This window comes from Hylobates moloch, unplaced genomic scaffold (assembly GCF_009828535.3).
Source record: "Hylobates moloch isolate HMO894 unplaced genomic scaffold, HMol_V3 SCAFFOLD_15, whole genome shotgun sequence".
NCBI lineage: Eukaryota > Metazoa > Chordata > Mammalia > Primates > Hylobatidae > Hylobates > Hylobates moloch.
In genome coordinates this window covers 18,585,269-18,599,913 of record NW_026652290.1, presented here as the reverse complement: position 1 = coordinate 18,599,913, position 14,645 = coordinate 18,585,269, and the positions used below count along the sequence as shown (strand labels likewise).

The window sequence follows — 14,645 nt, the reverse complement described above, 5'->3', positions numbered from 1 at the left end:
AATTACACCTATAAATATAGGCAACCAAGGGCAAAAGCACCCATTTCTGGGAATGATTAAGCTCCCAGGCAAGACATGTACTAGGGCTTAACCTACAAATCTTTGTATTGAAATGCATTTGGAATTTTATTTTACAGTAGAAAGGCATTCATTTAGAAGTGCTGCCAAGGCCCACCCAACAGAGTCCTACAGCTTCTGTCTGTGCAGAGGAAAGGGGTGAGTAATAGCATCAATTCATTGTTATTTAGATGGAGTTTTTAGACTTCAAATATTTATTAATCACAAAGTTCTATTCCCAATGTCACATTTATTTGTACGTCCTCTCCTACGAACTTACCCAGAGAAATATCAATTATATTTCTTGATAATCACTTGCAATTGGCTGTTGGGGTAAACTTTATAAAATTTTACTTAATAAAGTCTATCATTCTTTCTTTCTTTTTTTTTCTTCAAATGGAGTCTCACTGACGCCAGGCTGGAGTGCAGTGGCACGATCTCAGCTCACTGCAAGGTCTGCCCCCCCCGATTCAAACGATTGTCCTGCCTCAGCCTCCCAAGTAACTGGGACTACAGGCATGTGCCAAAGTCTATAATTCTTTCTAATAAACTTTCCGTTGCTCAAGGAATTTTCTAGAAGGGTCTCTGACAACATTTTTTTCCAAAATAGTGAGATTGCAACCAGCTAACCCTTAGTGAAATGTGTATCTAAAAAAATGCAACCTAGTAGGATTCGTATCAATTATGCCTACACTTTTAGAGATTGCTTCTGACATATGCTGCTATAAAAGTTGTTCCTGGACTTGTAGGGTGATAGAAACCATGATGATGGGCTGCAGTGCTTCCTCCTAAGTGTGGGGCTGCGGTGTGGTGTTGTGTAGTGACAGCTGCCACTTCTTGAGCTTTCTCTTTTTTGTTAATCTATCTAATTAGGTATGACTAATTCTCTTGATTGTTGTGTTTTTTGGTACACAGGGGTGAATCTTCATATATGGGCTGAACATCCTTTCCCTACTTATGTAAAATACAATCTTGGACATTTATTTATCTCCATAACTATTTGAGTCTTGCCTGGACTTTTGTGTGTATGTGGTTTTTTCGCTTTGTCTTTTCCTATGCCAATGACATATCAATTTCTTTCATTTCTGTTTTTATTATTTTTTATTGTGGTAAAATATGCATAGCATAAAATTTACCACTTTAATCATTTTAAGTGCACATGTCAGTGACAATTCAATTGTACAACCATCACTACCACCCCTCTCCAGAATTTTTGATCACCCCCATCAGAAACTCTGTAGTCATTAAATAGCTCCCCATTACCCTCTCTCCCCAGCCCCTTGTAATTTTTATTCTCTTTATGTCATATAAGTGGCATCATACAGATTCATATACTGTGTGGTCCTTTGCATCTGGGTTTCGTCACTTAGTGTAATGTTTTCAAGGTTCATCCATGTTGCAGTATATGCCAGAATTTTCTTCTTTTTTAAGGCTGAATAATACTGTATTGTATATTACATTTTGTTTATCCATTCATTTGTTGACAAACATTTGGCTTGTCTTTACCTTTTAGCTATTTTGAATAATGAAGCTATGAACATGGGTGTAGAAGTGCCTGTTTGAGTCTCTTCTTTTCATTCTTTTAGGCATATACCCTGAGTGAATTGCTGTATCATACGGTAATTCTGTTTAATTATTTGAGGAACCACCAAACTTTTCCACAGTGGCTGCACCATTTTATAATTTTGCCAACAATATAGGAAGTTTCCAGTTTCTCCACATGCTCACTAACACTAGTTATTTTCCATTTTTTTTAGAATAGCCATCCTAATGGGTGTGAAGTGGTAATTCATTGTGGTTTAATTTATATTTTTTATATAATATATATTCTGGATATTAATACTTTATCAGATACATGTTTTGCAAATATTTTCTCTTATTCTGTGGGTTGTCTCTTTACTCTCTTGATAGTTTCCTTTGTTGTACCAAAGTTTTAAATTTTGATGAAGTACAATTCATCTTTTTTTTTTTTTTGCTTTTGGTATCATATCTAAGAAGTCATTGCCAAATGCAATGTCATGAAGCTTTTTCCCTATGTTTTCTCCTAAGAGTTTTATAGTTACAGCTCTTACAGTTAGGATTTTGATCCATTTTGAGCTAATTTTTCTAGAGTATAAGATAAGGGTCCTACTTTATTCATTTGCATGTGGATATCCAGTTTACCCAGCAACATTTGTTGAAAAGACTGTCTCTTCCACATCAAAAAGAAACTTTCTGACTGCTATGGGTCTTATCACGATTGTTTCTTTCTTTCTTTTTTTTGAGACAGAGTCTCGCTCTGTTGCCCAGGCTAGAGTGCAATGGCATGACCTTGGCTCACCACGACCTCCGCCTCCCGGGTTCAAGCCTCCTGGCTCAGCCTCCAGAGTACCTGAGATTACAGGCATGCACCACCACGCCCGGCTAATTTTGTATTTTTAGTAGAGATGGGGTTTCTCCATGTTGGTCAAGCTGGTCTTGAACTCCCGACCTCAGGTGATCCGCCCGCCTCAGCCTTCCAAAGCATTGGGATTATAGGCATGAGCCACCGTGCCCAGCCAGTTTCCCAGATTTATACTCAGAAAAAGAGTGCTGAAAGAAATTCACAAATGGATGCCACGGGTCAATCATTGCATTCCACTGAATATTATTTGTCTTTTTTTCTCCTTTCTTCCTTCCTTCCATCTTTCTTTCTTTCTCTCTCTCTTTTTCTTTCTTTATTTTGATGAAGTTTTGTTCTATTGCCCAGGCTGTAGTACGGTGGCTCACTGTAATCTCTGCCTCCCGGGTTCAAGCAATTCTCTGCCTCAGCTTCCCAAGTAGCTGGCTCTACAGGTGCACACCACCATATCTGGCTAATTTTTGTATTTTTAGTACAAAAATTTAGTAGAGACAGGATTTCACCATGTTGGCCAGGCTGGTCTTGAACTCCTAGCCTCAAGTGATCTGCCCACCTTAGCCTCCCAAAGTGCTGGGATTACAGGCATGAGCCACCATGCCCTGCCGCTGAATACTATTTGTTTCCACCGGGCAAGAATCACTGTGTTACTATCAGTTTTCTACGATGTACAGAATTGTAAAACAGCACAAAGACAATGATGGGTGTGGAGCTCATACCGATGGTGAGCCCATTCAGTCTCCCATTTCCCTATTCAGGGCATTGTGCCTGAAGCAGCTAATTTCACATTCCGCTGAGCATGAGGCTTCCTTTTTGGCAGCTGCTACTTGTCATGGATGATTTTGTTGTTTTCTTGGAATAAATAAGAGGGAGAGAATGTGAGCTGACCAATTACCACCTATAATGGTCATATACAGAGAAACTGTTGAGTTTCTTTCTTTACTTATTTTGTTAGTGGGTTTTCCAGTAAAGTCATTTTGGGCTTCTCCTCCACCACTCTGCTGGCCTCCCTCTGCACCTAGAGAAAATCATACATCAGCAAAGGCTCTCCATGGCCAGGGCTCTCTCCACGTCCGTAGCTCATCTCTCCCTTCTTACCCGCTCACCACACTCCGACTACCCTGGCTTGCAGTTGTGCTGTGATGTAGAGTTTCTTCTGCCTGGATCACTCTCCTTTTCCTGTATGCTGCCGTCTGGGTCTCAGTATAAGTCACCTTCTACAACAGCCTTCCGTGGCACCCTGAATTAGAGTCACCCCCCTTCTACTTTCTCATGGCATCCTGGGCTTTTTCTTTCTATTCTTTGTCACTGTGTGGTGATAATTTTATACTTATCTTTCTACCAAGAGGTTGTAAGTTTGTGGAGTGCAGATATTGACATTTTTTTCAGTTGCTGCTATGTCCCAGCCCCCAGCACAAAAAAGTGTCTCAGGAAACTCCTGTAGACTGAAGGAATTGAATGAAGAAGACTTTCCGCCCCTGAGCAGCCTTCAGGTGGGATGAGCTGTGGTCTCTGCCCATATGACCATAGGACCTCAGGGCCCATATGTAACAACAGGGCCCTGAAATAACAGCAAATCCATTCCGATTGGAAGCTTGATGGGAGAAGACAGGAAAATCTTTGGGTGCTCTCAGGGACAATTCTTACTGGGTTCAGAGCGACTGGATGACCCTTCAGTGAGAGCCCTGGGTATGTATATGGGGAGGAAGCTGGAACAAGAGCCTGCAGTGAGCCTCACAATTCCAAATCAGGCAACGGGGCCCAGAATGCAAGAGGAGCGTCCACTGCCTCACCAGAGAGGTCTTACACATACTGCCTGAACATCAGCTGTTGATTTTGCCAATATTGATAGTTACCGCTGATGTCTCCAGATCAACCATCATGAGTAACAAAGCATAGATGGGGTGGTGAGATTAAGCGTGTTTCCTGCTTTTTCAATTTTTCTAGCTACATTTTCTGTAATAGGTACATTTTGGTTTTACAATGAAAAGCAATACACTATTTTAAAAACACAGCCGAGCATGGTGGCTCACACCTGTAATCCCAGCATTTTGGGAGGCCGAGGTAGGCAGATCACAAGGTCAGGAGTTTGAGACCAACATAGTGAAACCCCGTCTCTACTAAAAATACAAAATTAGCAGGGCATGGTGGCGCACCTGTAATCCCAGCTACTTAGGAGGCTGAGACAGGAGAATCACTTGAACCTAGGAGGTGGAGGTGGCAGTGAGCCGAGATCGCACCACTTAGCATGCCAGCCTGGGCGACAGAGCAAGACTCCATCTCAAAAAAATAAATAAATAAAATAAATTTTAAAAAATAAAATAAAAACACAAATGCACTGACTATGATAGTTCTTACTTCCTTTGCAGTTTTCTCTACAAAATGACTAAAAAGATGCATTGATTTCATATTAAGCAGATACCTACAATGACAGAAAATGGTGAGACTAACTCACAGGAAGCAGTTATAACAATCAACTTGTAATGGGTAGGAGATAATGTAATCTATTTGACAATGATTTTCCTTCACGTGGCTGGAAGAAAAAAAAATGTTCTCAGCTGTGTGGAAAACATTGCACCCTCAGGGCGCCGGAAGGCAGAGTTCCACAGCATGTGTGGTTAGGCTGTCCTCTGGTGGCCACGGCACCACACAGCAATGCTGGACGGTCTAGGTCCCCTCTAGCTTTTCTCTTTCTTCCCTTTTTAAAAAGTCTCTCTCTCTCCTTTCTTTTAAAAATTGGGACATCATAGTATATATTTTGGGGATACGTGTGATATTTTGATACACTTACACAACATGTAATGATCAGATCAAGGTAGTTGGGATATCCGTCACCTCAAACATTTACCTTTATGTTGGGAACATTACAATTCTCTTCGAGCCATTTTGAAATATACAGTAAATTATTGTTAACTGTAGTTTCTCCACTGTACTATTGAATACTAGAACTTATCCCTTCTATATAACTGTATTTTTATACCCCTCAGCCAACTTTTCTGTGTCTCCCTGCTCCCTCAACACACATACCCTGTCCCAGCCTCTGGTAACCACCAGTCTATGCACTACCTCGATGAGACCCACCTTTTTAGCTCCCACATATGGTGATAATATGTGATATTTGTATTTCTCTGCCTGGATTATTTTACTTAATATAATAACCTCCAGTTCCATTCATGTTGCTGCAAATGAGATAATTTTATTCTTTTTCATGATTGAATAGAGTTCCATTGTGTATGTATATCACATTTTCTTTATCCATTCATCCATTGATGGACACTTAAGCTTATTCTATATCTTGATTATTGTTAATAGTGGTGCAATAAACATGGGAGTGCAGATATCTCTTTGATATATTGATCTTTTTTCTTTTGGTTATACACTCAGCAGAAGGATCATGGGATTTTATGATAGTTCTGTTTTTAGTTTGTTGAGGAACCTGCATACTGTTCTCCACAGTGCTGTACTGCCCACCAACAGCACTGGGATTCCCTTCTCTGCATCCTCACCAGCATCCATTATTTTTTGTCTTGTTGATAATAAGCATTCTAACTGAGGTGAGATGATATCTCATTGTGGTTTTGATTTATATTTTTCTGATGAATAGTGATGTTGAGCATTTTTTCATATATTTGTTGGCCATTTGTATATATTCTTTGAGAAATGTCTATGCATGTCTTTTGCCCATTTTAAAACTGGATTATTTGTGGGGTTTTTGCTATTGACTTGAGTTCCTATTTTCTCCAATTCTGTAGGTTGTCTCTTCACTTTGTTAATTGTATCCTTTGCTATGCAGAAGCGTTTTAGTTTGATGTAATCCCATTTGCCTATATTTGTTTTTATTGCCTGTGCTTTTGAGGTCTTACCCAAAAGACCTTTGCCCAGACCAGTGTCCAGTAGTGTTCCCCCCAATGTTTTCTTCTAGTAGTTTCATAGTTTCAGATCTTACATATAAGTTGTCAATCCATTTTGAGTTGATTTTTGTACATGGTAAAAGATGGGGATCCACCGTAGCTTTTCTACAGAGTCCCTTTAGAGTGTTTCTTTCTATAGTTGAATGCCTGGCACCACCCACCCGAGATGATAAGCTGGAGAAGAAACATTGGAGCATAAATAGGAAGTTTTGATATGCCATTGTATTTTGTTTAGTAACCCAATTCTTATTAAGACTACATCAATACTCAGTTAAGCCTTACCACCACGTTGTAGGCTGTGTTATTCTGGAATGACAAGAAAACTGAGGATTACAGAAGAGCAATGACTTGGCAAAGGTCACACAGTACATGTGTTGGGTGTTCCGCATAGTCAGCAGATAAATAACATGTACCTACTCTAAGCTAGTCACAGAGGTGGACAAAGAGAAATAATTTTCTCTGAAGACAACATTATAATACAAAATGATAATTGCTGGGAGGATGTGTGTTCTGTGGACGGCCATAGCATGTGGGAATGCATTTTGCCCAGGCAGGGTCAGTTAGGAAAGTTTCTCAGAAGAAAGGAGACTTGAACTGAGTCTTGAGGATATAATACTGTATACATATAACCAGGGAAGCCAGAAGAGGTTAAGATTAATCAGAAGAAATTAGAGAATGTTATCCTCCCCTCTCACCCCATACATGAGACTCCAGTTAGAAGACAGATGATGTAGAATACTGTGTTATCCTGGAGTCTTCATTATGTTGGACAACAAGTTTTGTAGAAAGCTGAAGGTTACTGCTTTGAACAATATACATATATTTTTAAACCAGCAGCAAATACTTTAAAAAAGCATTACAGATATCCTTATTACCAAAATCAGATCCTTATAATGGTTCCCTAGATTGTTCCTCCTCCTGGTTCTCAATCTCATGAAATAGCAAATCGAACTCCCTGACAACCCTCCCAAATGGAGTCTCCCGTTATTCCTGTTTTCTATTTTCACAGTATTTAGTGCACATGATGGATATATTTTCAGTGGTTTTGCTCCTTTTTCATTTTCCTCCCCTACTCAACTGTAAGTCTTAAAATCAGGAATCCAGCTTGCTTTATTTGTTTGCATTCTACCTGAGCAGAAAATGAGGGTGGGAGGTGGGCTGGGTTTAGGGAATGAGGGAATTTGGAAGTCATAATAATGAGTGTAAGCTTCTTCAGGAGGGCATTGAGGAGTGTTCAGGGAATTTTTTAAAAAAGGATGACAAGGCCAGGCTTGCATCTCAGAAAGTTTCCTGTCACTGCAGAGTGGAGAATGGGCTGGAGCTGCAGCTTAGGGAGCTGATTTAAGAGGTAGAGGCAGTGATCCCTGCAAGATGTGACAGTACTCTGGACTCAGGTGCCTGGGGCTGAATGAGAAGTGGTGGTAGAAGTGGGCATTGAGGACAGGGAATTAACAAGCCCTGGTGATTGACAGGTTATGAGGGAAGCCCCTAGACTCCTTCCTGGGAATTTGGTGGATGGTGGCATTTCTGCTGAGAAAGGGGATGGGAGAAGGAGCAGATTTGTGGGAACAGGCTGCATGTGTGCTGGAAACATTGAGCTTAGGGTGCATGTCTGTCACACGCAAGGAAAGAAGTCCACTAGAGGGCTGGAAGTGAGCCTGAAGTTGAGGAGACAGACCTGGGAAAGAGGGGCAGCAAGTGGAGCCATCTGGATGAGGCCACCCAGGAGGGGCTGTGTGTGAGACAGGAAGGGGTCAGGACAGAGCCCTGGAGAACAGCAACTTCTAAGGGATATGTGGTTGAAATGAGCAGCAGGGATGTAGAGAAGGAGCTGTCTGAAAGAGAGTCAAAGGGAGTCAGGAAGGCAGTGAGCTGATGAAAGCGAGGTGGTAGGAGAGGGCTGGCTGACAGCCAAAGATGTCCTGAGATGCTCAGGCAGCAGAAGCTGAAAACTGGCCTTTGGATATATAATTGCTCCCTTCCACATCACTCTTTGAACTGTATGGGTCCGCTTATATGCAAATTTTCTTCTCCCTCTGCCACCCCTGTGATAGCTCCCCTCTGCTTCCTCCATCTCCTCAGCCTACTCCACGTGAAGACGATGAGGATGAAGACATTTATAATGATACATTTCCACTTAATGTATTTTCTCTTCCTTAAGATTTTCTTAATCACATTTTCTTTTCTCTAGCTTACTTTAAGAATGCCGTATATAATACCTTTAACATGTGAAATATGTGTTAATTACATGTTGTTATCAGTAAGGCTATTAGTAAAGTTTTTGGGGAGTCTAAAGTTATACACAGATTTTCTTTTTTCTTTTTCTTTTCTTTTTTTTTTTTTTTTTTTGAGACGGAGTTTCACTCTTGTTGCCCAGGCTGGAGTGCAATGGCACATGATCTTGGCTCACTGCAACTTCCGCCTCCCAGGTTCAAGCAATTCTCCTGCCTCAGCCTCCCGAGTAGCTGGGATTACAGGCATGCACCACCACGCCTGGCTAATTTTGTATTTTTAGTAGAGACGGGGTTTCTCCATGTTGGTCAGGCTGGTCTCGAACTGCCAACCTCAGGTGATCTGCCTGCATCAGCCTCCCAAAGTGCTGGGATTACAGGTGTGAGCCACCGCATCCGGCCTATACACAGACTTTCAACTGTGTGGGAGGGGGTCGGTGTCCCAACCCCCATATTGTTCAAGGTCAACTGTAGTGCCAGAGACTTGAATGATATCATTATTGTGAGAACTGTTTAGTTTTTAGTGTTGGAACTGTTTAGTTTCCATTTATTGCCAGTTTTTATGTATTTATTTATTACCTTTACTTTTTAGGGAGGGCACAGGAGTTGAGGAATAAAACATTGAGTATGGATGTTACAGAGTAACTTGCTGAGATAGAGGTTCATTGGTTTTAGCATTCCCCAAGCTGACCCCTAGGCAGGCCTCCTTCGAGTTTCTAAAAATATGAGTTGGTGGGTTCCTCCTTCCTACCCACCTTCTAACTCAAGTCCAGAGCTTATGAGTTTTAGGACCCTGAGAAGATGATGCTTCTCCCTGAGAAGAAACAATAGAGGTCGATGTTTAGAGAAGGCAAGGTTGAAGCCCCTGGACCTAGGAAAACTAGCAGCTTTAGCTGCCGCTGAATAATGAGGGATGGGGGATGAGGAATGCACAGTGTATGGACAGAGACCAGTGCCCACTATCAGGCATATGTGAGGCTAGATGGGGAGCTCACTGCAGGTGTCAACCATGGAAAGAGATGGCTGCAGGGCCCACCCTCAGTCTAAGCAGGAGAATTATTTTTACTAGAAAATTGGATTTTGCTGAGAGCTGAGGAATACAAGATTGAGAAATACAGTATTTTTTAAAATCTGAAATGAAGTATTAAATATAATGACTTAGAATCCCATTTTTTGTCTTTTGTTTAGAGAAACATATCAGGGCTTTTTAATCAGGGCTACCAATAGAATCGTGGAAAGAAATAACAATTTGTTAGAAAAGAATATTTTCTAATTTTGTAATCATAGCGACTGATTTGCTATTATAAAAGTAACACATAATTGAAGGAGCTGGGATTTGATTTTACCCTACTTAAAAGTAAATAAGTTAGCATCTTGTTTCATGAACACTGGTAGAAGACATAGACTCTTGGGTCGGAGACAAAGCACTTTATTATTCATGACATAGTGTGAGCATCAGCGTGTTTGCAAAGTTCCCCTTGTCCTCAAGTCCCAGATGGGTGACACCACAGGCCCAGATGAATGGTGCACACATAGTAGGTTCACTTCACAGCAAAGGAGCACTGAGCTTAAGGAATACGCTGCTTTTATAGGAAGCAATAAACACACCTATTCTTTGTTTCAAGTGGCACAACCTCATCCTTCATGGTTGGCCACAGCAAAGCCACACCTGAGAAATGTCCTGGGTAAAGAGGGCTGAGGGCCTTGCATTCTTGGCACACCCTGCAAGATGTGTGGGAGCTCAACAAACAAACAAATCATATTTACTATAGCAAGAGTGCATAATAATAATAACAATAACAAAACCCACTTCCTACTTATATTGCCCAGAAACTACACATGGTTAATTTAGTCCTACAAACTAGATCCAGAGTTGAGAGAAGCTTACAGCAGCTGCTGGAGTCACACTTGAAGTTCAGGTGATAATATTATTTTGTTCATATCAAATGAGTAAGGTGTCAATGTTGTAATAAGGTTAGAGGGAGGCACATCTCACACAGGAGTGTGAAAACCGAGTCATCATGCTTATGAATCATAAAAGGATCCAGGTGATAATATTTCTGAAGCAAATAGTCCTGTTAGGACAGCTGAAGTTCATCAAATACCTTTGCGCTCACTACTTGGGGTTGGGATTAGTCTTTCAGGCTGAAGTCACTAAGGAACCATGGTCCATTTCCTTAAATTTCAAGGACTGTCCTTCAGATGTCTCAGAGATAGCACTGTCTGTGAATACAGTAAGGGCTTCCTTGCATAGCCTAAGATTGTCTGCTTCTAAGCCCTTGCCACTTCCCAAGCATGTAGTGAAATCTGAGCCAGTCACAACAAAACGGGTTAGAATAAGGCTTGATCACCACAGCAGGCAGGCTATCCACCGTTTTTTTTTGGTTTTTGTTTTTTTTGACGGAGTCTCGTTCTGTCCCCCAGGCTGGAGCGCCGTGGAGTAATCACGGCTCACTACAACCTCTGCCTCCCGGGCTCAAGGGATTCTCCCATCTCAGCCTGCTGAGTAGCTGAGACTATAGGCGCCTGCCACCACGCTGACTAATTTTTGTATTTTGATAGAGACAGGATTTTGCCATGTTGACAAGGCTGGTCTCAAACTCCTGCCCTTAAGTGATCCACCCGCCTCGGCCTCCCAAAGTGCTGGGATTACAGGCATGAGCCACCACACCTGGCCTCTACCTTCAATTCTGAGCTCAGAAAACTCCCTGTTCCTCAAGCTTTGAGGCCTATTTACTTTGCTTCATCATGTATTCATTATTAACCCTTCCTTCATCCTGTTTAGTAAATATATATTGAGTTACTACTAGGCTGGGAGTTCCGCGAGGCAATGAGGGCACATTCTTCCTGCCCTCGGGACACCAAAGCCGAGGAAATCTCATGCAAGCATTTTTTTGGATGAACTCTGGAATGTTGTATGGAAACAAACCAAGTGTCAACTATTATATGTAATTTGTGTATGTGTGTGTGTGTGTGTGTGTGTGTGTGTTTTAAAAAATAGCCAAATAAAACCCTATTTTACCATTCAAAATTAAATTTACAGGAAAAATAATTGTTTGATCTATGTAAAATGCTTGAACATGTTTATATCCCTTGAAATTATTAGCAAAGATGCACTTGTGATTTTAAAAATGTAACAAAAAATGAATTAAATTATACAAGAAAACATCAACAGATCTCTTGATAGTCTTTTTAAAAAGGATGAAAAGGTTGAACAACTAACTAAAACTTAGATCTTAGAAATTAATGACTTAGGCCGGGCGCGGTGGGTCACGCTTGTAATCCCAGCACTTTGGGAGGCCGAGGTGGGCGGATCACAAGGTCAGGAGATCGAGACCACAGTGAAACCCCGTCTCTACTAAAAAATACAAAAAATTAGCCAGGCGTGGTGGCGGGCGCCTGTAGTCCAAGCTACTCTGAGAGGCTGAGGCAGGAGAATGGCGTGAACCTGGGAGGCGGAGCTTGCAGTGAGCCGAGATTGCGCCGCTGCACTCCAGCCTGGGCGACAGAGCGAGACTTCATCTCAAAAAAAAAAAAAAAAAAAAGAAATTAATGACTTAGGTTGTATTCTCTGCCTTTCACTTGCCCAAAGGAAAAAGAGAACAGAACTTAGGTGACAGCCCAGGCTAGCCATGTGCGTGCTCTCAGCATTAACGCTGAGGTATGAGTATTAACGCTGAGGTATGAGTATTAACGCTGTTGGTATGAGTGAGCTGCAGGTCCAGAAATAACTCTCCAGTAACACACTTTAGAAATAATCCCTCACAGGGTAGCCATGTCACTTGTATTAGCTGTAAAACACACCACTCACTTTTTGATAGTGATAAAGTGATTTCTTCATTGACGTTTTGGAAAAACTGCAGCAACATACTGTCTTAGCAAATGCTTTGAAACAACAAGTTTTTTTTATTTTTAGAGAAAAGTGTTTTGGACACTATGGATTAGTATTTATTTAAGAAAGTTTTATGGGCATGGTGGCTCATGCCTGTAATCCAAGCACTTTGGGAGGTCAAGAGGATTGCTTGAACCCAGGAGTTCGAGACCAGCCTGGGCAACATAGACCCCCATCTCTACAAATCATTTTTAAAAAATTAGCTGTGTGTGGTGGCATGTGCCTGTGATCCCAACTACTCAGGAAGCTGAGGGAGGAGCATTGCCTGAGGCTGGGAGTTTGAGGCTGCAGTGAGCCATGATTGTGCCACTGCATCAAGCCTGGGTGACAGAGAGAGACCCTGTCACAAAAAAAAAAAAAAGCCAATTACTAGCCACTAGATTTTAGCCAATAGCACTAACATTCCTTAGGCCAACTTATCAGAAAAGATGTGAAATGCTGGCGATTGTAGGGACAGAATTTTGTAGTGAATAAACCTTTGACGTGGCAGAAATCTAAACAGTATTTGATTGAGGTTATGCCCCACCCTTTTCTCTACTGAGGAGACAAAAGCTGAGGGCTCCAGTCTGATGGGCCTTGGTACCCAGCCAACCACGGGAGTGCGTTCAGGTCAAGGGAATGCTCGAGAGAACTCTCTGTGTTCGCTATTATTAATGGTTCCCAATTTATAGGAAGAACATTAGTCTGAACTTGTCCAAGGTCACTTTGCTCAACTAAATGAGTGATGAGTGTTTGATTCAAACCAGGCCTATCAAATCCCTAAATCTGTGCTTTTCAGGGCCAGGAAGAGAGAAAGTTTGCTGAGGCAGAAATCAGAGGGTGGAACACCAATCCTTACCACTTCCCTCCCCAGCCAGAGCAGCTCTGGCTGAGATCACATTTGAAGAAATCCTTTTGCTGTTAAGAAGAAAAGAAAAGAAAGAAAATAAGAAAATGAAAGAAAAGAAAAGAAAAGAAAAGAAAAATTCTAGCCTTGCACTAGTCTGAGATATTTTGAGGCTGAATTAAATAAAACCAGATGTTAATTTATTATCAAAATTCTCAGCCTATAACAGTTGTTCTCAAATCTTTGTACTTAGGAATCTGCTTGAGTGCTTGTTTAACCTGGAGTCTTAAGCTCCACCCTCAGAGATTGGATTGAATAGGTCTGGTCTGGGGTGAAGCACAGGAATTTGCAATTTTCACAGGTGTCCCAGGAGAATTGGATGCAGGTGGTTAGAGAACTGCATTTTGAAAAACTGAACAAAGATGTTTTGAAAAAAAAAAAAAAGAAAAATGAAAGCAGAGAGCACCAGAAGTGGTTTGTTCTCACCCATTTGGCATAACTGCTACTCCCTTTGGAAAGCCCTCTGTGAATGACTCAGCAAGGCCTGTCTTAAATCGTGGGTCTCTCTGGTTTGACATTGGAGAGAGAGAGTAGTTACCGTCATGGAAAGGAGAAAGTGAGTCTTAGGACTCAATCCTTCGCCTGTGAGGGAGACTACTGAACAGGGGAAAAGAAGGAAAATCTCAAGAGTGCTCCAAAGCCAGTGGAAGAATATGTGAGCAGAAACAAAAGAAATGAACAGAGCAATTTTCCTCCTGAACGATATTGAGTAGAATTTCTTAGGAAGGCAGAGGCAGGGGGCACATTGCTACCCATTAAATCATGGCCTGACAGCCAGTCACAGGCCAGTCCCTTTCAGCCGACAGCAATGTTCTGAGAACCTTTCCTGCTTGGACTCAACATCACATCCCTGGCAAGGCTTCAGGACAAGAATATGAGCTCCAGGAAGCATCAGTGATAAGGTTGGTGGCAGCCCAGATTTTTGTTGCCGAAGGAGCTAGATGCAGTAGTCTGTAAGTAGGGAGAAGGTGAAGGTGAATTTGCTGAGGATTTCATGTAACACTGAAAAAATCATAATCCATATCAAGTTCATGTCCTTGATGACGTTAAGTGAGATCCCATAGTTGTGGCCACCCATGCACATGTGATAGAACTTGATGATAAGTTGGTTTCACTGTCTTTCCTAATCCCTGCTGTTTTCCCCAGGAGAGACATGGGTTATGAAGGCTCCAGCATTACTGAATTTGTACTCGGCTTGCCAAGGTTTGGTTCAGCTCCACATCAGGGAGGGCCCACATGGAGAGTCAAGATCAGCCTGGACTCTCTGCATGCTGGATTCTTAAGGTCCCAG

The 14,645-nt window shown here is 41.7% G+C and overlaps 1 long non-coding RNA gene and 1 other non-coding gene across 2 annotated transcripts in view; one reads left to right on the top strand and one right to left on the bottom strand.

The window, feature by feature from the left end:
* The window catches only part of LOC131381291 (uncharacterized), a 26,689-nt gene extending 12,044 nt beyond the window's left edge, over positions 1–14,645 (top strand). Inside the window, exons 3-4 of the long non-coding RNA XR_009209928.1 lie at positions 138–216; positions 14,501–14,645. This is a non-coding gene — a long non-coding RNA (uncharacterized LOC131381291). The remainder of the gene's footprint in view (positions 1–137; positions 217–14,500) is intronic.
* Positions 10,517–10,620, bottom strand: LOC116484392 (small nucleolar RNA U13). Its single transcript, XR_004252564.1, has one exon. It is a non-coding gene; the product is annotated as a small nucleolar RNA U13 (small nucleolar RNA).